Below are 582 nucleotides of genomic sequence, written 5' to 3'. Positions count from 1 at the left end.
CCATCATTTCCCACAGTGAGCAGAAACCCTATCTCCCTGCATGATGTCTGGGGTTCACAGCAAATGTCATCTCCAAATCATGCAGCCTGGGACTTGGTGTTCTCATTCCAGGACTGTCCCACCCAATTAGGGATGGGTGGGAAGCCTAGCCTGGCTCTACTGGACAGATACCCCAACCCATATGCCCCACACCCATAGCTGGGTGCGGAACCCGTGTGGGCTGGGTGCATGGCCGGGTGACTAGGATAGGGCTGTAGCCAGGTGGGGAACTGCAGTCAGGAGCAGGAAGGGAGGTGGGACCAGGAGTTGTGATTATGGGGCAGTGACAGCATTGGACTGGGGCCGAGCTGCTGCCCACCATGCAACCAGAATCAGTTCCACAGGCAAGGATGTGAGGAGGGGATCATGGCTCTTGCTCAGGCCCTGGCCCCATGTTCTCACAAGCCATCATCCTGGTCCCAGCCCCAACCCCAACCCCTCCTGCCCTCCCACTCCCAGATGCAGATCCCCACCCACCTGCTCAGCCGTGTGCCCTGCTAACTCTGGTTGGCCTGCCTTTAGCCCCAAGACTTGTTAGGAAGG

This window comes from Alligator sinensis, unplaced genomic scaffold (assembly GCF_000455745.1).
Source record: "Alligator sinensis unplaced genomic scaffold, ASM45574v1 scaffold1160_1, whole genome shotgun sequence".
Taxonomy (NCBI): Eukaryota; Metazoa; Chordata; order Crocodylia; family Alligatoridae; genus Alligator; species Alligator sinensis.
This window is presented reverse-complemented; position numbering follows the sequence as displayed.